This window comes from Adiantum capillus-veneris, chromosome 3, assembly GCF_014529385.1.
Source record: "Adiantum capillus-veneris isolate H3 chromosome 3, ASM1452938v2, whole genome shotgun sequence".
Lineage (NCBI taxonomy): Eukaryota > Viridiplantae > Streptophyta > Polypodiopsida > Polypodiales > Pteridaceae > Adiantum > Adiantum capillus-veneris.
In genome coordinates, this window is record NC_140933.1 from 100,520,314 (window position 1) to 100,543,711 (window position 23,398).

Genomic DNA, 23,398 nt, shown 5'->3' on the forward strand with positions numbered 1-23,398 from the left:
TTGTAGCATTTGTTTCCACACATCAAAGATACTGAGAATGATGTAGATAATTTAGTTTCACATTATGCATGTTCCATGACATGACATCTTAGTCCTTATAGCTGTCAACTAGATATAAATCTTCTTTAGTGACTTGCTCAAATGTTGTGCATGCCCTCTTTAAAGAGAATTGATAGCCTCTCATCTTGTAGTAACTCTCTCACATAACATCTCTCTATATATATTTTAAATCAAAGAAAAGCTTCCTTCACTTTCTCATTCTCTTTTTTCTTGAAAGCATAAATTTGGGATACAATATTATACTTGATGCCCCTTTTAGAGAAATCCTCAAAGAATTCATGCAAAAGTTGCTCTATGTTTGGTAAACTCCCTCTATTTAAAGGTTGGAACCATGTCAAAGTTGTTCCTTCCAATGTTAGCCCAAGTTATCTGTATTGAGTATGAAAATATGCAACCTGTTGAAAAAAATTTCTTAAAGAGTGAGACATGAGCATATGGATCTCTTGATCCATTGTAATTTCTAGAAACACACTTAGCTACCTAAGATGGGCGCATTCATCGTGTCTCTGTAACCATTCTCACTACTCCTAGTTCTCTTGCTAGGAGGTCTCTAGCCTCATAACCCCTACCACTAAGAACTTTAGTTGGATTTCTTTCTATGGTTCTTTTTGCAAGACATACATCTCTTGTTTCTTTCAAGGTAATAGAATTTCTTGTTGTATATGTCATGCTATGAGATTATTGCCCTTATGTGTAGTCATTGGAACCCTCAAACTCAAGGATCCCATTGGTCTAGGCACTGAAAATTTATGTTGGCTTATTGAATTAGCAATTTATTTCTATATATGTAATGCTATGAGCTTATTGCCCCTGGATGAAAGCATGTTAACGTGTCGCTCTTTTTGTGCTAGTTAGCAATTTCAAGTTAGCACATCTCAAAAAAGTTGGGCGTCCAGTAAAATTTTAACAAACAATATCAAAATTTGTCGAAGGTTTCACATTTGGATTCCTTGTTTCAAGATCTTTCTATTGATATATCATACATCATTGATCTTGGAGATGTAGCTCATGTTATTGTACTAGTTAGCATATGTCAAATTTGTGCTAGCTAGCATTGTCCAGGACATGAAAAAGTGTGACATGTTAACATGCTTTCACCCCCTTATGTGTAGTCATTGGAACCCTCAAACTCAAGGATCCCATTGGTCTAGGCACTAAAAATTGATGTTGGCTTATTGAATTAGCAGTTCTTGACCTATCTAAATTCAATCTTTCTATTACCTCTAGTACATTAATTTATGTGGTACTAGGAGTGATATAATTTTGATGGAGGGGATCCCCAAAATATGTACATCTCTCAAGTTCTTTTCGGTATATTGTTGAGTACCTTAGTCCATACTTGTCAAGCATGACTATGTGGGTATCTTTTCCCTCAGTGTATGCAAAAACATACAACCATTTGTAATTAGATAACTCTTTGAGGTAGGGTCCATCACATTTGTAATAGTAAATATGTTCACCATTATGGTATTTATACAAACCCACATAGTTGTTGTCCATGTTCTTCTTTTGCCTCATTCACTTGCCTTAGTTTCACATTTGGCTTGTTCAACTTAGGTGTCTTATCTTCTTGCTCTATGTAAACTTTATCTTTTTTGCTTGTTAATCCCCACTTGTCCATAATATAAGGATTTTACATAGCTAGATACATTATTCCCTCATCATTAAAGTATCGATCACCACTATAATCAACATGCACTAGGTGTTTGAACTCACTAGGACCCTTATCTCGTTTCAAACAATAGCAATCTATACCAGCTTTGCACTTTGTTAGTTTTTGAATTGATTCTTCAAGTGGAAATTTTTTATTTTGGGTGCTGGTTGGGATGGTCCTTCTCCCATGTTTGGTTCCTCCTTAAAACTCACTCGGTTGAATCCCTCTACCACGTGGGTGTAAGAGATCTCTGATGATGTGTCACATATACTTCCTTCTATGATTGTCTCTAAGGGAGCCAATAGTCCCTAATTCACACTCTCTTCAATAGAAATATGTCTCACTTGGTCTCCTACGGGAGGGTTTCTAATCAGGTAATATCTTCCCGATCTCAAATACATTAAGAAACAATCACTCTTAAAAAACCCTAACCTCTTACCTCTTTTGTTTCTTCTAAATCTTCAACTTGGAATCATTCCAAGCCACAGTGCTCTAGCCATTGTAATCTGCATACTAAACACTTGATCGCTATGAGCTTACAACCACTCTATTAGTCAAAGTTCTTGAACTGACCAAAATAATTGCGCTTTTTTCACATAGCTATCTTAGCTTTCAAAATCCTCTAATGATGTCCTTATTTAGGCTTGAAAAAATCTTTGTACTCCTTATGACTATATTTAGCTATTGTATCACTCTGGTTACAATTTGTGACGGGGGGACATGGATCACATCCACATAACTCAATGGCAAAATATGATGAAACTTTGTACAAGGCCTACCCCTGGTACCTTGATACTAGCTATATGATTTTTATGTAATTTGGGATGGTTTCAATTAGTTGAAAGTCAAACTCTAGGTCCGAATTTGGGATTTTTTTTACCATGAACTATCTTTGTCCCTTTTGGTGTACTTTTTGGATTCTCTTTGAAATTTAGTTTGGGAAGTATGTTTTAGTGGGTCTCTACTACAGTCTATATAGGTCTTTACAAAAAATCTTAGATGGGGGACATGGATCGTGATCCATGCTCCATAACTTTTGGACTTGAAATTTGGTGAGCTGGTAGACTCTATCGTTGGGAACCTATTTTCAAAATCTTTTTGTATTTGGATGAGAAGAAGTTCAAAATACCCAAATTTTGGTCAACTAGGCCAACTTAAGGAGATTTTCTCCAAAGTTCTTCTTTTGAGTGTATTTTTTGTCACAATTTTGCTTCCAATTTTTCTTTCAGTTGTTTGAAGTCAATATCTATCAACTGGTCTCAGTTTTACTTTAATCTATCTCTAGGGGACATGGATCACGATCCATGTTTCACCACAAAATCTGTTGAAACTTCTCAGTTTGATTCAGGTGAGTATTTTGAGATCCTTTAGTGCCCACTTTTTGGTTTTAGATCAGCATTTACGTCTCTACCATCAATTTTTAAAGATTTCAGAGTTATGGTCTTCTTGCTCCAAACTATGGTTTTAGCCCCTTTTTCTTTGATCTTTTTAGCCTAATTTGATGGTGATAGCTTCTGCTTACCCCGAACAAAACAATGCAAATAAAATTCGCAATGAAAAATGAAAGAGCCCTCTCAAAGCATAGAACAGTTTGAATAATGAAATGATTTTTGTATCTCACTCACAACTATCTTTCTCTCTTAAGGATAGATCTAGCCAATCCCTTGACTCTAGGCTCTATCAAGCACTAAACCCATGTCTAGCTTCTTTTTAGCTCATGTGTATGGAATGGATAACAATTCTCATGATAACAAAAACTCTAAATTCACACTAGGTCACTCACCACCTAAGGATCATTCCCTGTTGATTTGCCGATGTTAGGGGGTTGTTGTAGGCATACCTCTATAGCATAGCTATCTGGAGCTAACATATTCATGTCAATACTCAAGGAAGTGACTTGAATGGGGTACAAAGACTCTTTGAGGGTGTCAACCTCAAGAACTAAACCTAAGAAGAAACTATATCAGTCTCAATGAGCAAATCACCAACTCACTGATCAAAAAATTTGCCAATGTCCTATCTCACCACTCTAGGTCACCACACTATTTTTATGACTAAATGGATATGGATAGAAAATTAAATTTAAGGAAATCTATATTAGGTCTAAGGGACAAGTCTAAAAAATCTGACACCATTTTGGCAAGGTACCAAAATCGCGATCCATCACTTAACTGGTCATAGAAACTGCAACAAAATCCTTTCAAATAGGTTTCCCTAAGATAATAGCAGTCTCCTTATCTACAATAGAAGGGGTAATAAGAAGAGATTTGACATTCCTACCAAGAAATATCCGGATGCTGATTTTGATGAGCAAGATGATGAAGTAGAGTACTCAAGTGAAGAAGAAGACAATGGGGATGATGGAAACTAAGAGTTTTCCAACCCATAGACTCTAAAGTTGTGATGGGGTCCTTCATAAGTCTCTAAGTATAATAAAAAAATAGAATCTCTAAGCAAGAACAATTGAGGAAACATTCCTTTACCATTGGCAATGGTTTGGGACTATAGCCCTAGAAAAGACCTAGTCTTGCCTTGCAAGAAAAAATGGTACAAAAATTTAGAAAACCTACAACTTTTTTGGCCTTATAACTTCTACGAATGGGCTAAAAATCCTCTTCCAATGATTCTTTCTCTCTATGCATGTGAGGGCATAGCCATTGGTGGAAACCTCTTCAAATGAAAAGTTTATAAACTATATGAATGTTACGTAGTATGATAGTTACCCAACTAATTGAATCCACTCATCCATGATCGACAACCTTAGTCAATTCCCACTTACAACCCCACACTCACACATGCTTCTTTATTTTCTAATTACTACAAAATTATTTTTAGACTTAAAATAATGGTTCCTTTGAATTTTTAGTAACAATGATTCCTTATAGCAAGTATTGAAAGCAGCATTGGAAAAAATCTTTATCAAAGAAACATCTTAATACAAGGTAGTTTCAGCTAGAGAACAATCTCTAACAACCATGACCAATACTCATCCTGTCTCAAGATCACATGCACAAGAAAAAAATGGCACCTATTATTTTATTCAAATTCCGGTTTGAAAAAAGACATCACTCAAAATCTAGGAGTGCACATACGCCAAACTAGTTGCCCATACAACCAAGCTGTCATCCTATAATAAAAAATGCTATCTTAACTTATGTAGAGACATCAAGACATGAACGGAGTAGTAGCTCATTGTTCACAAGGGTGGCCGACTTAAAAGTGGTCTTATAGCCATCATTATTCTCATCAACTGAAGTGAAAATATATACCAAGGAATTAGAGGTGGTCTTGAGACTTGCTATCTTAAGGATGATTAATCAAATTTTTCCTACTTTATCCAAACTAACCAAAACATTTCTTTCCTAGTTTAGCAAACATGTTCATGATGTTTCCTAGTTTAACAAACAAATGCTTGATGTTTCCTAGTTTAACAAACATATGTATGATGTTTCTTGGACGGTGTCCTTCTATTATCAACCAATTTAATATTTTTTGAGTACGTATCTTTTACCTAATAGATGCAATGTTATAACTTCTAAAGGATTTATGCTAACTTATAGAATTTTTTAAGAGCCAAGGGTCCACATGGGATTGATTGGGGTCGGAATCATTTATGGCTCAAGGGCATGAACACTATTGTCTCTCATTGAAATGCTACTTGGACCAGCCTCACGGTTGTGAGTGGCCCTTGCCCTCTTGTTGGTGACATTTTCCTCTATTTATTGATTTTCACGAGTTCTTTTGGGGTCTAACTCTTTTATCCTTATAAAAGGATGCTTAACCATTAGTTAAAGTATAAAAACATTATAACTTACCATAAGAATTTTCACGATGTATCTTCACCAATTAATCTAATCCCATTTTCTTTTTATTAGACTATAATATTATGGGGATTTTTTGTGTGTGATATTATTATCATGGGTTTGGTTTAGCTGAAGGAGTTTACACACAATCCCAAGGGCTAATATGACAACTTTCCCTTTGGCTTATAGTAGTAAATAGTGACTTTTTGACTTGGTATTTTCCTAAACTAAATATCTAAGCAAGATATTTCAATTGTAGCTTCCCCACAATGTATTTAAGTTTTGAAAATCAATTTTTTAAATTTTTGAGATAATCTCCTAATTTTTCTCTTTCAATTATAATAAAAAATAGATTAATCTTTACATAATTATTAATAAAGCTAAATATGTAGGTAATATATATTTATTTAAACTTTCTCATATTGTATTATAGCTTTAAAAATTATCTTATAAATTTCTAAGATAATTTACTAATTATACTCTTTAGTTTTTTGCTAAAAACAAAGAATTTAGGATATAATAGGTATTGAAACAATCTAGCTTATAAAGATGTTTTCATCATGAGTTCTTAACTATGTATTCTAAGTTTGATAATTATCTTGTAAATTTCTAAGCTAATTTATTTATTAACTTCTTTACTTCTCTATTAAAAATAGAGAATTCAGGATATAGTAATTAATAAACCTAATTATCTCATTCTGGTATTTTTATTAGATATCTTTAATTGCATAATCTATCTCTAAAAAATTATCTTATAAGTTTCTAAGCTGATTTGCTAATTGTCTCATTGAATTTTCTACTAAGAATATAGAATTTAGGATATCGTGATTAATGCAACTAATTATGTGTTTTATATTTTTTCACAAGCTTCAAACAATATAGTCTAACTCTAAAAATTATTTTATATAAAGTTTCTAAATTTATTTACTAATTCTCCCCTTTAATTTTTTGCTAAGCACTAAGACTTTAGGACATAATAATTGGTAGAACTAATTATATATTAGAGATATTTTAATCACCAATTTTTAATAGTGTATTCAAACTTATAAAATTACTTTATAATCATCTATATTAGTGTACTAATTTCCTCTTAGTTTTTTTATTTTTTTTAAAATTTGGATTTAATAATTATCAAAATAAATTAATTAATTTTGAGACAATCAGCACAATTAGTTAGTAGTCTAGTGGATAGTACCCAACTAATTGGATCCACCCATCCACGATCAACAACCTTAGTAGATCCCCACTTATCACATGACATTCACACATGCTTCTTTATTTTCTAACTACTACCACATTCTTTTTACACTTAAAATAATGTTTCTTTTTAATTTTTAGTAATAGTGATTTCTTCTAGCAAGTATTGAAAGAAGCATTAAAAAGTCTTTCTATCAAACAAAATCTTTAGACTTAAGACAAGGTACTACCAGCTAGAGAACAATCTTTGACTATCTGACCACTATAATATATTAAGTATGTGTATGATACGTGGGAGTGCCATTGGTGCCATAAATTACATGCCCCATTTGGAAAATTCTCTTGTCACCATCATCAGTTGTAAATGCATTTCTTCTATCTGCATAGGTATCTCTGCATCTTGGCATTTGTCACATCTCTTAATATAAGCCTTAGAAAATAAGGAGCAATCATAAGGAGTAGTTTTGTCCAAAGTATCATCAAGAGATTCAATCATAGTAGATAAGATTCTAGAACCTTTAAAGGCTCAATTACAAGATTAGGAAGTTAGATTGAAAACCAATCAAACATTGGAACAGAGATGTTGATATATCAACATTTTGATATTGAGAAATAGAGACTCAAATTGTGCAAACGGATTATAGAGACCACTGAAGCTCTAATGGAGCTAGAAAAATCAAACATCCCTAAATATAATTTTTTAATCCATGAAAAGTATAGGGAAATTGACCACAAAAGAGACAAATTGATTGATCAAATGAATCATAAGATTGAAATATCATTGGACAATAGGGTAGTGGCTAATACCACAAATGACTCCAAGTCACAAGTGATGATGCCAATCTAAGAAGTAATGAGCCATGGGTACAAGCCTTATGGAAAAAAATACAAAATAGAAATGATGGTAGTGCAACTTTTAAGTTTGCACCTATCACTAAGATCAATATGGATCATAATTTTTATCTTGGTGGTATATACAATGATGTAGGAAGAGAAGGCTCATCTGTGCAGAGTAAACCTGAGGCATTGAAGACTTCGCTATCTTTCATAGGGGAGAATAGAACAAAATCAAAGATCAAGGTAACACCCTCTTAGTGGAAGCCAATTCCAAATATGATGGGCACTAAGAGCCTACACAAACTAATGCCAACCCCTATACAATGCACGATGACTCTCTCAAAGATGCTACAAATTAAACCACTTCTATGGGGTGGAGTAGGAACAAACCTTGGAAGATGGAGCTGAAAATTCCTCATCAAAACATTCCCTTATACGAACAAATAAATAAACCAACACCATTTGAAGGCTAAATTAGTGCCTTTAAACAATGTGGGTGATTATTATGAGAGGAAGGATGGAAATACCACATCGCCCAAGAAGCACAAAGGAGTAAAGAAAATTGCTATACTTGATAGCGGTTCTAGAGTGGCCACTGCCACAAAGGAGATATGAGAGAAATGGTGGAGACTAGATCTCACTTAAACAAGAATGAGACTACAACTTGCTGATGGTTATGTTGAGAGAACAATGGGTATGTTGGAACAGATTATAATTTCCTCATGCAGAATAGAACATGAGCATACCTTTGCAATAGTATATATTGGCAAGAGTAGCATTTTTTATTTTTACTCGGCGAAGACCATTTATGCGTTAATTTAAGATCGTACAAGATTGGGGCTATGGCTCTATCTACTTAAGGCACAAGGAGATTACAACAAGGATCAACATAAAGTATCACAACTACAACAATGTTAGTCAATCTCCCGTGGAGGAATTTGACTCAACAATGGTCAATGAGAAGGAAATATTTGCATGGTTAAAGACCCAAGACACATCTTTGGATGTGTGGAGACTTCTAGTGTGAGAGCTTGCAAGATAGGATTTCATCTTAGAGAGCCCAATGGAAGATAAAGACTACATCCTAGAGACATTTCCAAAGTAACTATTTGAACCTTTTGGATGGACTCAAATACTAGCTACTCTAGATGTGTGTGTGAGCAAAGTTACCCCAACAAGATTCTATGACAAAGAGGGCTATGGCAGAGCACCCTTCCAAATGGTCAATGCTATCTTTGAATCAGAATGAGGGATCAAGGACCTAGATACATAAAAAATAGTTGAGTGCAAATGCATAGCTAACAAGATTTCCATAAAACATTTGAGCAATGAAAACAAGGAATAATTCCAAGATTCACAAGACAATTCTCTTCTAGATATAGATGGAGAGGATAAGATATCAAGCAGCTCTGAAGACAAACCAATACAAAATGCAAAAGAGGTAATCTTTTATGGTTTTCCTAACCAAAAATCTAGAAGATAAGAAAGGTACCATGCAAAACAAGCAAGGAAACAAAAGAAAACTCAAAGAAATACTATGAATGGCTTACGTCAATGCATTTAAATAAAAACTAAGCATAGGCGGGGTATTGGGGCATCATTGCTAAGCATTTAGATGCATTCTGGGTCAAAAACGACTAGGTCAAAAATCCACTGCTGTTAATAATCACGATTTTGGAACTTGACCTAAAGTGGGGTTTGAGACCATAAGCATGTGTTCTTAGGTCTTATAAACTTGTCCTAGAGGTTTCGTTACGTTTGGATGTCATTTGATGCTGTAACAGATGGGATTTGCTTGCCGATGAGCGATTGGCTTTTGGTGATTTCAGTCACTTGAGTGTAGCTTGAGTTAGATGCAAGTTGTTAATTGTTTTCCAAGATATTGACAACCTCTTGTAGCCTCTATGCACTAGTCGAGTCAGCTTCGTCCCATGGTTTGACAAATTAATCGTGGTTCTCGCTAATACTGCAATAAGATAGGATGGTGAGGCTAGACATGCGTCCCACATTTGGCGCTGCTACCGGGGATTGAAGAGACCTAAACTAGGGAAAAACACGAGCGTCTTGTGTAGTTGTCCATTAACTTCCTCTAGGTTTGCCTAGAGTTCAAAACTTTCTTTTAGAAACCGCATAGCTTAAAATTTTCGTCTTTTGCAGTGTACAGGTAGCTTGGAAGTAATCGTACTTGCTGAGTACCTTTAGGACTGTGGATTGTAGATTTAGATTAGGAATTGGAGCATGATTGATAGACGAGAAAAGTCTTAAGATCAAGGAAAACATTAAAAAACACTTGAAAACGAGTGTTTGTGAGCACTTTCCACAACCCATTGCATGAGAATCTAGGAGTAGAGTAAGTAGGATCTGAGGTGGAGTTCAGAAAATTGCTCTCTCTGAAAGAATCAAGTGTGAGTTGTTATTGGAAGTTGCAGAATTTCAGGTCTACGGCTAGAAATAGCTCAAAAAGACTCGAATCCACTCAATCCAATTGAAGAGTAAGCCTAAGAGTTGTCTGAACCAGTTGGTAAGCTCAAAGACACTTCGAGGTAAAAATTTCAAGAGTTGGTCAAAACTCAGATTATTTACTTTTTCTTGACATTTTAGGCCAAATTAGGTTTTGACTTGATTCATAGGCTTAAAATAGCTCATTTAAAGACTGTCTTTGAGAAAATTGCAAAAAAGTGCTCATTTTAAGCCTAAAGTTAATAATCACGATTATTAACTTTCTGCTTTAAATTGACCAAGGTTCATATTGTTGACTCATTGCATGTGTACAAACAACTTTTGTAAAGGCCAAAGAGATTTGGATCACTAAACTGACAAAAAACTGGGTAAAAAATAAGTTTGTACTGACTTTCTGAATCTTGACTATAAATTGGAAAAACATTTATCCAAATTTGTTGAAATTTTATTCATAGGCTTATGTTGATGTGATAAACATGTGTACATTCTTAGTTGACCAAAACTTTGTAAAAATTTATCAGAAGTAAGTAATTGCGAATATTTACATGTGCCCAATTTTTAACTTTTTTGACCAAGTCAGGATACCACTAGTTTCACCATGTTGTAATAAGCCCACAAAACAAATTTGGTAAGATTTGGACCACTAGAGTGAAATTTGTGACGAAAATTGCAAAGTTAATCTGCAGACAGATAATTGATGACCATTTGACCAAAAATTATCCAAACTTGATGAAAATTGACTAGTGACCTTAACTTAAGGTGCTTAACAGATCTGTGCCAAAGTTGGGACAAAAACTTGTAAAAATAGAACTGGAGTAATAATCACGATTGTTTACATCTACTTCAAAACTTGATGATTTTGCAAATTTGAGTATACCACAAGGTCAATCACATCAAGTAGACCTCACAAATCCATTTTGGTGAAATTTGGATCCCAAAAGTGAGACTTAAGCCAGATTCTTGAAATCAGAATCTGCGGACACCAAACAGTTGATAAACTTGATCAGATTTTGTCCAAACTTGTTGAAACTTGTCTAGGGACTCTAACAAGTTGTATACTTGCCAAACCAATCAAAAAGTTCATGAAGATTCTTGGTTTAGGCCATCCTTTTATTACCTCTAACTTTGATGGATCCATTTGGATGCCATCTTGAGAGATAATGTGACCTAAATATTGAATCTCTTGTAAGACAAATTCACTTTTCTTTCGATTAATGCTCTCTTAGAACTTGAAATATTACCTAGAGGTGTTTCTTGTGTTCATCGAATGAATTAGAGTAGATGATGACATCATCAAAGAACACTCCAGTAAAGGTTGGGTGGGGCCTGAATAGCTTCTCCATCAAGCGGTTGAATGAGGCTGGTGCATTGGTCAAGACAAAAGGCATGACAATGTATTCGTAAAGACCAAATGTCCTGCAAAATGCGGTCTTTACAATGTCTTGATCAACTATCCTTATTTGATGATAGCCACTTTTTAGGTCAATCCTACTAAAGTAGGTGGACCCTTGTAGCTTATCAAATAGGTTCTCTACCCATGGAACGGAAAACCTATTTTTTATAGTGATCCTATTTAGTGCTCTATAGTCGAAACACATATGATATGTGCCATCTTTCTTTTGCACTAGTAGCACAGGAGAACAAAATGGAGATGAGCTAGGCCTAATCATGACCTTCTCAACTAACTCATGCACTTGCCGCATAATCTCCTCTTGTTGAGCTTGAGAAACTCTATAAGGAGGTTTGTTAGGCGGTGAACTTCCTGGAAGAAGTTCAATTGCATCGTCAAATCATTGCCTCGTTTAGGAGGTAGTTCGCAAGGGATGTCGTCAATACAGACATCTTGAAACCCCTTGAGAAAATTGGATAACTCCAGTTCCTTTTGATTGTGTATATCTTCTTTTGCTAAAACATTAGGTTCATTTTGAGAGTCTTTAACAAAAATCATGTACACGGAAATAGAGCTCTTTATTGACTTATTGAAAGATTTTGTATGTACAATGGGTATGGTGTTACCCATTTGCTTGGCATCTATGTACATATCTTCTTCCCTGAACCTAAAGGAGATTCTCCTTTCAGGGAATTTAACATTGGCAGCCATGCGATCAAACCATGGTGCCCCTAGGATTACATCCTCATGCTTGAGAGGAGAGATAAAGAAGTCCTCTTTGTCCACATAGCTTTGGACATGGAGCCTGAATTTCCCGATTAAGGGAGTGACTGAAGCTTCTTGCCCCTTGCAAGCAAGGTCTATGGGTAGGACATCTCCCATCTCCTAAGCTTGTATGCGTAGCTTGGTGGCCAACTCTTTGGATATGAAATTGTGAGTAGAACCAGAGTCAAAGAGAATAAAAGCATTGTGTTCTCTTACCTTTCCCCAATCATGGCATGAGGAGATCCTTTGTGGTGAGTTTCCTCCTCTTGGATTTCGGGAGGCTCATGGCGGGTGTTCTTTTGCGGACAAGCGCGGTACGCGTGCCCTTGCTTGTCGCACTTGAAGCAGCAGTTATCCTTGCGATAACGCTCAAGCTCTTCAGAGGAGAGTTTATTTTTATTGCCTTTGTAAACTCCCTTCTCTTTAACTTCGTTGGAACTACCCTTAGGAGCCTTTTGGATATTGTCCTTCCCCGTAGGCTCAATGGAACCCTTGTTTTCCGTGGGCTTAAAATTTCTTTTAGCCCATTTTTGGAAATTGATTAGAGAAGCCACCATAGTATGGTGTATAACGGTCGATATGGTGCGTGGCCTTTGGGAGTTGACATACTCCACCATTTCTTCAGTTAAGCCCACACAAAATTGTTGCTTTTTCTCTCAAGAATCCAACTTCTTAAAGACAGTAGCTTTGAGTTCTAAGTCCCAAAACTTGTCTACATATTTGTGAATGGATTCGTAGGGAGAGAGCTTCAAGCTTCACCATTCGGTGAGTACTTTGCCTTTGGTATCGGTGGCCAAAAACTGCTTCATAATGGAAGCTCTTAAATCTTTCCATGTTCATGAAGCTTCACCGTTGGCCGTAGTCTAGACCACCATTGTCTAGAGGACTTTTGAAAGTGCATAGCTACATGGTGTAGCTTAGAGGACTCCGTGAAGCCTTCATCTCCAAACGCCTCATTGAGTTGTTGGATAAAGTCCAAGAATTTATCCATAGCACCAAAGGTGCCATCATAGGTAAGGAAAAAGATACTCTTCCCTCCCTCTTTGAGCTTCTTGAGCTTGGATGACCTCTTCCACGCGGCATAGGATTTTCTATGGCCTCTTCTTTTTGATGGTTCAAAAGTTGCACCATCACTTTCTTCAAAAGATGAAGAATTTGAGGAAGGTGGAGAAGAGGGTGACCTCTTTCTCTCCTTTTTCTTGCCTTGATCTTCTTAGTCTTCACCATCACTCTCATAAGAGGAAGATGATGAAGAAGATGGAGAAGAGGATGTCCTCTTTCTCGCCTTTTTCTTATCTTGCTTTTTGTCATCCCTCTTTGAAGTAGGATGTGGAGAAGTATGTGATGGTCTTCTTCATTTTGGAGGTGATGGAGAGCATTTAGCCCGCCCTCTTCGTGGAGCCATCTCCATCGAGGTGGCAGGAAACTCACTTCTTTCTCGTTCCTTCGGTGGGGGCTCTTGAATTCTCCTTTGAGAAGGAGATGCGTCATCAAGGAGAAAATTTTTGAGCCCTTCATATGGATCCTCTTCTTCTTCCCGAATCACAGAGAGGCCTTTTTTGGAAGTCTTACAAGGAGGCTTCCTAGGTGCTCTCTCGTCATGGTGGGGAGCTTGGAAAATCCCATGAGCAAGAAGCTGCCATTGTACTTCCCTTTGGAGGGATGGATTGCCCATGACTTGTTGAAGCCTAGAAACAAGATAGTTAACAAGCATCGGGGCATCATTAGTAGCCTACTCATTTTCAAAATCAAAGTTATCAACATTAATTTCACTCTCTTTACTATTGTCATCCATTCTAGCAACTTTTAGGTGTAAACGTTTTAGGTGTACTTTGGCATTTCAAGCCCTAGTTTCTACTCCTCTTTACCCCTTTAGAAAAAGCATTTAAGCTACTGTACCCGTGGCTCGAATACCATTAATTGCAAGGAATAGAAGAGAGGGTCGTTCAACACCAAAACAACATTGGCTCCTGTCAAGCTTCTAATAGCTCAATAGTTGTAGGCAAGCCCCGTAGGACTCCACTATTAAGACCATAGCTCTCGATGGTGATGCCCTATTAACTACACAAAGGCAGGTGCACTACAAGGTTGAAAAATCCCTATTCTACATTAGGAAAAGTTTGGACTCAAAAATGGGCCTTGTAAGAAATGCCAGGTCAGCTTAGAGAGAGATAAAAAAACTCCCTAATTTCATTTTTGATATTCACTTTCAAAAAAACTCGGATATCAGATTTGGGGGGTACGTTTATTAAAACTCTCAAAAAGTGTTCAGACAATGATAACATACGACGGCTCCGAATTGAACGCCGATTGTCTCAATCTTTTGGATTTTTCAAAACTAAGATTTGGCACTCAACGAGGTGCATTGAATGTTATTCTTCTTCTCATTTTCGCGTCTCTCTTGCTTTCCGCCTGCGCGCAGTCTCCTCCTTTGAGCTCTCTTCCCATTTTGCTTCACTCTTGCGCTCTCCTCTGTTTTGAGCTTTCTCATTCACCAAGTCATCTCAATGTCATTATCATCTTCACACAGAACTCAGACGAGGAGTCAAAACGATGTGTATCATATGCATATCGAACTGTCCAAAGAATACGAGCCCCTCCACAAGAAGAATAAGCGAGGCATCCTTTCCGAAGCTTCAAAAGAGAACTTCAGATTTCAAGGTAAAAAAAGCGTCAATCTTTGGGTGGATGGCAGGATATATCCTGAGCATCCTCTCACCAACTCAACTCCACCGTTCAGAAACATAACGTCATTGTTGAACTATGTAGGAGACGGTTATTCTGGTTTATATGGCTACACCAAGCATTTGGCGGCCAAAAGTGATATTCTTAAGCTTGAGAGAGACCTTGCACACAAAGAAAACTTTTACTTGAAGCAAACTGTGACAGAGTGCGCTCAACAACTGAAAGGCAAGGACAAAAGCATCACGTAGCTCACGCAGGATCTCAGAGAAAAAAATATTGTCTTGGGTCCTATGTTAAGAGAACGACGTTTACGAGACATTGAACAACTGAAGGTTGGTTCTGGGGTTTTGAAGAAGAGGGTTAAAGAAATCAAGTAAGATTATCATTCAAGCAGGTTTAATTCATCTTTACATTTGTAGTTTTATATCTTACTTTTCATATTTATGCTTAGATCGTTGTTACATCCTCAGTCAAATATTGACAGCAACACACCAACTTCTTCAATTCCTTATGGTCTCATACTAAAATGCAAAGATGTCGCCGAACTTTTGGACGATAATCTCTACTGCAAGATTTTTGCTAAGCAACTTGACACTCTTTTGAAATAGAATCAACTCCAAGCACGTGATGTTCAATCAATTCTGGATGAAGCCGGAATATCCAACAAAGGTTATTCTGCAATTTTTAGGTATGTCTGGTGTTTGAATCAATTGTCTTCACCTGTCAAATCAAATGTCTATAACTTTTAGGTATATTGGATATGTGTATCATTTGAAAACTTGGAAATAGTCCATTTGCTTAATTTTCTATTTATAGAACTATGCAGCAACAAAGTAAGAAGTTCAATCTCAAGCACACGTTGTTGCCAAATCCTTTCTCCATTCGAAAGACAAGACTGGAGGTCAACCAGGAAGTGCTTAGGACATTGGGCACTCCTTTTCACATTGAAGCAATGTACAGATCGCCATCAGCAGAGAAAGTGGTCTATGACAAATACAATAATATATTTTATGATTTAGTAGCTTTGCAGACATATATTGTTCAATTGTTCGATGTTTCTCAAGAGGAATGCAATGGAGTCTTGAAGTTTGTGCTTAAACTGGATGAGTGCGAGCTAGTGAAAGAGACAAAGGTTGAGCGTGTCACAATAACGCTTATGAATAGAGCATTAGATGAAAGCATTGCTTCAGACGACCCTAGAAAATTTAGCGTGCAATCCGAAAACAATATTTTCTTATTAGCCACATTCAAGGTTTGATATCAACAAGTTTTTGCTTAAAAAAATGATTAAACATGTTTCATTTGATTGGTTTGGTTTTCCCATTTCAGGTGCCTACAGAGAATTTCGATATTCTTAACTGGGTTTTCCATCAAACAAGTATTCCTGAAGTCATAAGCAAACAGAGAAATGAAAAGACACTCGATGTATTAGGCATGGGTTCATACACAATAGAGTGGCATATGGTTGGAGATCTCAAAACCCTCAAGTGTATGTACAACATCTCAAAAGGAGAAACAAGTAAAAGCCCTTGTTTGTATTTCATGGAGGATTTCATTGGTCTTGACAAAAGAAATTGGAGGAGAGCACCGGACAGGCACTTGCAGGACCTTAACTTCCGCCCAGTGTTGGATATTCCACTATCCAGAGTACATATTTGCACGATGCATGCACTCTGCAGAATCATTGAGAAACTTATGTTTCTGTACATTTGTTTTCCTTGGACCACTCGGCCAGCATCAGCAAAACAAAGGGCTATAATATCATTGGAAACAGTTTTCTCAGATATGGGCTTGCATGGAGGACATTTGAAAATAGAGCAGGACGAGAAGAGGTCTAAGAATGTTCGAGATGTGCCAAACAAGTTGTCTATTGGCGGTGTGAAAGCCCGTCTCTTCTTGTTGATGCCAACAAGTGGCAGAAAACGCAAAAGCCAAAGTGCTCAGGAAAGGTTCACATTGAGATACAACTGGTGGAGAAACCTGCACAATGCAGTGGTTGACCACGCAGACAATGGTGCAACAAGGACTCGCAAAGCGAACGTGTGGAAAATTTTGGATTCCATATTCAAGTTTTGTGAGCTCAATACTTGGAGAGATACTGACTATAAATTGTTTCAAGACGCTCAGGAGACCTTCCACAGGTCTTTCATAGCTGCATGGACAAATCAACACATAACTCAGTACATGGTATATTAATTTATTTGATAAAATTTTGATTATATATTTACATATAAACAATAGGTTGGTTTTTTTTTGCAGCATATCATATGCAACCACATGCCTTGGTTTGCTAGGCAGTATGGTAGCTTGGCTATATGGTCTACACAAGGTATGGAGAAAACTCACTACCAAGCCCGTACTGGCTGTTTCAGCCACACTCATCACGGAGGTGGTGCAAACAAAGCCAACAGTTTGGAGAAACTACATCAATGGACTTATCAAAAACTTATGCATAGAACACACCGAAAGGAATGTGTCAAAGACAGTCAGATTGGCCAAGCAATGAGATTAGCAAGCAAATGACGGAAGAAGGAAATATGGGAGGCATCTTCTGCGGCATCGCGCCATGCAGAGTGGCGACTTCAAAAAGAACGCACTGGAAAAACTTGGACAACTCCGACCCAAGTTGTTTGAGACTTCCTAAAGATAGCGCATTGTAACACAATATAATTTTTTGTTCCAAGAGAAGAAAACCAGTCACAAAAGTGAGAAACATAATGTACTCATTGTTTTGATAGAAATGACATCGATAGACGTGCATCATGGGGCCGGCGTGCATCATGCAGTCGTCGTGATGATTACGCCACGTGTCAGCCACCATGGAACGGTCATGCCACAATGCGAAAGTGGTGCCACCACACAAAAAACACCGCTATCGCGTTTTGGCGCGACAACTTGTTGTCGCGTCATAACGCGATATGGCCAGTCAAGAGTACTACGGTCTGCCTCCTCGCGTTGTGCCATGATGACTTTTTTGTCATGCCACGCATGCATCATGCAGTCGTCGTGATGGTTATGCCACATGTCAGCTGCCGTGGAACGGTCACGCCACAACGCATATGGGTGCCGCCGCTCTACAAAAGCACCCTTATCGCGTTCTGGCGCGACAGCCAGTTGTCGCGTTATAACGCGATATGACCAGTGCAGAGTATTCTGGTCCCCCTCCTCGCGTTGTGCCACGACATACCATTGTTGCTAGGGCAACCCATTGGGGTGCTTTTGTCCCGATGTGCCACATGGCGCATAATCATTATGCTCGCACGCTTCCCATCATACCTTGCGATGTCATGATTAATGCAGCCGCCTCTTCTCATTATACTTATTCCGCTAATATAAACCCCCCCCCCCCCCATTTTTTTCTCACGATTTTTTCCGAAGTGTCTTTAGTCACTCTGCCTTTTTACCCACATCCAGATTTCCATTTCCTTGCATTCTCCTTGTTCAGGTCATGGCCCGCACAAAGCAAACAGCAAGGAAGGTTTATTCTAGCCAGTCTGTTCCGCAGGGCCAGGCTAGCTCGTCTACAGTGCAACCGTCAACATCGCATGTGATTCGGGGCAAGACCATGCCGCAGTTACACGCAACAATGCGAAGAAGAAGATACGAGCAGAATAGGAGCATTCTACTCGAACTTCGTAAGCTCCAAAAGCACATTTCATTGGCAATACCTAAACTACCATTCCAGAGAGTTGTTCGCGAGATTTGCGAGAATTTCCGGTGGTCTCGAAGTGCAATGGGGTGCTTGCACGAGGCCGCTGAAGATTTTTTTGTGGAGCTTTTCCAGGACGGCTACATTCTCTCGATCCACGCCCATAGGACAGCATTGATGCCGCGAGACATCAACACACTTTGCCTTCTCAGGTTCAGGTATGACAAAACAATACCGCCTGCCGATATTTCAGACCGAAAGATGGACACTATTCTTAGAATACCACCTATTGACAAGGTCAAAGTTCATGAAGTGTCTACACAAATGCATCGATACAGCACCCGTCTCAACACTGAGCGAGACACAACAGAAGACGATAGTGAGAGATTGGAGCAGTTACGCCTTGAGATGATGGAGAAACAAATGGCAGATGCCATCAGCGACGCCAACGCTGATGATTTGTCATTGATGTTTCCCTATTTCCATGTTGGCCTTCCTGTGTGGGGACGCATTCTGTATTTTCCTTATCACTCCCACCAGATTTCAATTTTACAGAACCGGACGAGGGAACTCACAAACTCAATCATCAATTGCTTGCTTTGGTGCGTGCTATTCTTTTTTTCACAATAAATTCTTTTAATATATTCAATTTTGTATGACACGAATTTCTTTACAGTTTTGTAGTTTCAAATTTTCTTTGGAATATGCAAGATGATGTCGCCGTCCTTGACTCGAACCTCTCGGTCGTTTTGACGGCCGAGGATACATCTTTAGTGGAAGTAGTTGAATGGTTTCAGTCAACTACTTCCATCTTTTTGACGGCCAAGGATACATCTTTAGTGGAAGTAGTTGACTGGTTTCAGTCACTGAACATGGATACGGCAAAATTTTTTGTTATGGCTTATCATGAAGGGTACGCAATGTTTTCAATAGTGAAATTATTTTATCTTGAACTCTAATTTATTGTGATGACATATGTTTTGCTTATGTTTATTTGTAACAGATCTCATTGGAGTCTTGTTCTCTTACACCTTGAACGAAACCCGTACTACCTTGCTAATTCATCCCATGGATTTCATATTGAAGTACGTAGGTAAGATGTTTTGTATTTTGTTCGACATCGCATAGAATTTTGTTAAAAGTCGCTTATGAAATTTAATTGTATTTTGCGCAGATCTGTTCGGAAGCTTGTGTCTGCTCTTGAAGCTTTAACGCAAGAGCAGATATATAAGAATCTTATGATTATTAGTTGCAAAGTCCCTAAGCAAGATGATGCCTACTCTTGTGGATGGAGGGTCTTATTCATTGCAGAAATTTTGTTAGGGGTCATGCTTGATGGAAGTCGTAGAAGTGTAAGCATTCGACACTCGTTTACAGATTTGTATCTTAATAAGTTAGTAGTTATGCTAATAAACATGATGTTCTTAACGCAGGTAAGATTATTCAAAGGCTGATGTTTCTTCATTTAGAAACAGAATGATTGAAAACTTGATCAATTGCGTGACCATGCGTCCAGACGGAGCACGTGATGCTTTTATCCCACCAGCACGAAGGCCCACGCGTAGGCCTCCGCCGACAAGATACCCCGTGTCTGCCACACCAACACAAGCACATATCAATATCTCCCCAGATGCCTCCCCAACCCAAGCTCCCACCAGCTCTCGTCTAGAAGAAACAGCTTCAGAACCCTCAAACCCCCCACCAGCACCTCTCCTACTCATGAAGCAGCTCCACAGCCCCAAACCCCCCACCCAGCACCTCTCCTACTCATGAAGCAGCTCCAGAGCCCCCAAACCCCCAAGCCACCACCTCTCCTCAACCTCAACCAACAGCCCCCACATCACCGCACGCACAAGATTAGAAAGAGATTATGAAATGTACTTTTGACAAATTGATTACAAGCAGTGGATCGAAATTTGACTTTTGTTTTGATTATGGTTCAAAGTTTACAAAATGTTAAGTACAGTTTTGCAAAAAAAATGGAGAGTGAGGATACAATGGTGTTTGGTAATGTAGAGAGCTTCCCTTGAGAATAGTATTTGAATCATTGTGTAAATTTAGTTCACTATTTCAAGTCTGTCGCTGGTAATCTGTGCACAAAGAGTCGTTTTTTCTTGTCTGTGAGGTACCTGCAATGCAACGTACGCGATAAGACATTGGGATACATGAGCACGATAGAGACATCAACATATAAAAGTAATACATGTAGCTTAGTACCTTTCGCATGTTACACTTGAAAAAAAATTTGAAGGCAAATTGAGATCGGACTCATTTAACAAATCCTCTCGAACCTGTCTTAACACTAGGTTGGTAATGGGACACTTTTATGTCCTAGGACACTTTTATGTCTTGTTAAGTGACCATTTTCCTTGAATTATGTCAAGAGTTTCAAAATGGATTTTGAGGTGCTATCTGTCTAGAAAGTTGTCTCATGAGCTGGAAAAAACTCGACATTTTTTTGAATATCAATTCCATCTTTAACCTTGTCTTTGCACAACATTTCACAACCTAAACTGTGTGAAAAAACGGGTCCTGTTTTTGGCTTTTTTCAACTTTTTGCAACTATACCACTCTAGAATTCATGTTTGTGAGGTCTATAATGCTAGAGAACTATCTTTAGTAGTCCTCAACATGTCCTGATGCTTCTAGGGAAAATAAATGTTAAAGTTGTAAGTTATGACCAAATTACAAAAATTGTCAAATCCTGCTTTTTAGCCAATTTTAGCTCTTCTATGATTTTTTTTGGTGGCTTTCATGAAATCCAAATGCAGTTTTGATTTTCTATGTCGCATATTGTAACATAAAGCTAATATTCCTTGAGTTTTGAGGCACCTAATACCCTATTTTGCATAGTAGACAACGATGGTTGATTTTTCAATTATAGAAGAAAACGAAACATTCTAGTATATCAAGTATAGCTTTTTCAATATTGTTAGTTTCTTGTGACAACTACATACATTTTGTAGGTAGTAACCATATCTAGTCATAAGGATCAAATTTGGCTAGATATTGAATAGTTTCTATGGGATTCTACAACTCATAATGTTGAACCCAGTTTTTTCATGTTTGCTGTATTTAGTACTTCATCTTTGTCCCCAAGATTCCCCTTGGTAAGAGATGTATTATTCTTTTGACATGCTCCATGGATCCTTATGAACCTAAAGGAAAATAGGGAACTAAGAAAACATGCATATATTATTTGTATTGAGCGTGGCTATAGAAACTTTGATGATAGGTTTGCAGATTGGTAAAAATTCAACTTTTTTGTACCTATTTCTTTTGGCAAAACAAAAAATAGTGAGTGAGATGCAATCATATGTTCTGATCACCAACCCATTGAAGTTAACTAGGGAATTTATCTCAAGTCCTACAAAAATCCCTTATCTTATTTTTATGCAACAAAACGTAAGAAATGATTGTTTTGATGAAAATGTACTGGTCCATCAACTTTGGAGGCTTGGTGTGACCAAAAGATGAGAAATTTTACAAGTTTCTTATTTTTTCCATGTGTAGTAGGCCTTGAACTATAACCTCATGAAAGGATTTTACAAAATGAGTGGATCTACTATGGTTTTGGAGGTTTTTTTCAAAACCCTGAAAGGACACTTTTATGTCCTGTTAGGTTACCAACCTAGTGTTAAAGTGACATTTGATCTAACCACAAAAACTGTAAGCAAATAATTTGAAAACCATATCTTGATAGACATCAAGGGATTAAAAGCATCGTCACTTAAATCTTGATCCATAGCTACCAACTAACCATTCACTCGATGCCACCTCATGTAGTAGAAAGAAACTATAAAATTTTGTGATGCTATCATACACTTGCACACAACGAGCGCTTGTCAACTTTGCACAAAATTCCTTCAAAATCACTGACATCCCAATTATCATCCAAAAAATCAAGGCAAGTTTGGGATTTGCAGATGAACATGGTTTCTGTTTTTCTAACCTCCTCATCGTGGAAGAAATCTATAAATACATGTAATGGCATAAATAGACTGACTCGTACTTGCCTGCTTGCAATGTTTGGTCTCAAACACTTCAAAATTTCCTGATGAAGCTTGAGTTTAAAACACTCAAAGGTTTCTGAAGTTGGAACTGGCCACTTTGGGGAATCTTGTTGGGGAAGAGGGAAAGGTTTCAAAGTGCCAAATCCATGGACAGAGCAAGGGGCGTTGTAAAATTAGTCGTAAAAGAAAACTCCCCTCTCTGCGAGAACTCTTCTCGCACTAGTTCTGTACATAAGTTCTCCCACCGAAGCATGAAAAGCATCAAAAATACCAATTATACACTCAACTGGTTGCCACTCTTCTTTGTTAGAAGGATAAATATCTGCAAAAACAAAAGAATAGAGAATGGTCACAAGAAATAGTCAACAAAATAACTTGAAGGATCTTTAAAAACTTTTTAGCAATATAGTAGTCACACAGTTTGGTCTATGAGCAGGAAACCCCAAAGGTGACTGTTGTAGTCGTAGTTCGGAGTGCATATATGCATGCTCAATGAGCACCTCTTTCACTGTCTTTCCCGTTTGAGACAAGCGAAAATCTTTCACACGTCCTTTGTAGCTGTTGATGAATTCATTTGACATCCGTTTTCTTCTTCTTGTTTGAAGAAGAACCCAACTACCAATGGTGACTGTGGTAGACATCGAGTGACCATGGTCTAAGTCAAAGCTGTTGAATATATATAGTTTCACAGATTTAACAGAGGCGGATGGTCATCGTGGTCATCTTCCTTCCATCTCTGCTTCTATTAGTTGTGAAGTGACACTACGCAAAAACGATAAAATAAAAGAGGCTCACTAGTTTACACAAGAAATAGTAGCTTGAAAAGTGTTCATCAAAAGACGTGCCTCATTGAATGTGAGTTATGGCACATTCGGCGTTTGTCGT